This window comes from Arachis ipaensis, chromosome B02, assembly GCF_000816755.2.
Source record: "Arachis ipaensis cultivar K30076 chromosome B02, Araip1.1, whole genome shotgun sequence".
Classification (NCBI taxonomy): domain Eukaryota; kingdom Viridiplantae; phylum Streptophyta; class Magnoliopsida; order Fabales; family Fabaceae; genus Arachis; species Arachis ipaensis.
The window spans coordinates 1,319,838-1,320,806 of record NC_029786.2 but is presented as its reverse complement, the minus strand read 5'-3'; positions in this window follow the sequence as shown (position 1 = coordinate 1,320,806).

Below are 969 nucleotides of genomic sequence, written 5' to 3'. Positions count from 1 at the left end.
ACTTATTCTAACAATAACCAAAAAATATAAAATAAGATAAGTTTAAACAATTTTGTGCTAATTTTCTGTTGTCTCCTAAATATTTAATCAATCAATTATTTTTTTTAAAAAAAAGTTTTAAAATTTATCCAACTCTTTTAGTGATGCACTAAGCACATGTCATGCTAAGAAGTGATGATAATAACTTTATGTCAACTAAAGGGAAATGATATTTGGCCAAAGCTTATATGTCAACTAAACCAAAACCAATCTAAACCATACATTGTATTTTGATAAAGAGAGAAGTGTGTGAAAAAAAAATATTTAAGTCTTTTTATAAAATTAAATAATAAAATATTTTTATTATTAAATTATAAAAATATTTTAATAAAAATAATAATATAATATATATTTTAAAAAATAAAAATTAATTACGAACGTAAAAAATATAATTCACGTATTATTTTGTTATTTATCTATACTTTTAACATATTGGTACGTATAAATTTATCATCTTACAAAAACAAATATCTTTTGTTAATATCATAATCCTATGATATATATATATATATGCAAAGATATTGTTACATCACTTTATACAAATCCAAGACCTACCATGTCATATTGAATCAAATAATGTAATTAAATTGAGCTATATCAGTCTCCTTTTATTTTTAAATGTTAAGATACACTAAGTTCCATACGGATTTTACAAAGTTTGAAGTTAGAAACTTGTTGACATTATCTGCAATCATCATTTTCCAATAAAATGACAAATATCAAATGGCAGAGCACCTTATATGATAAGATTCTCTTCTTGTTCTAGTTCTAGTATAATCAATGATTACATTAAAAGACAAGTCAAAACTTTTTGCCCTCCTTCTAGCTATAAATTAGATTGCACATGTTGCAACTTTTTCTCACACAGTTCATTCTCTAGAAGCCATAGAAATTAGAAAAAAAAAAAAGGATGAAATTTGAAGTAGAAAT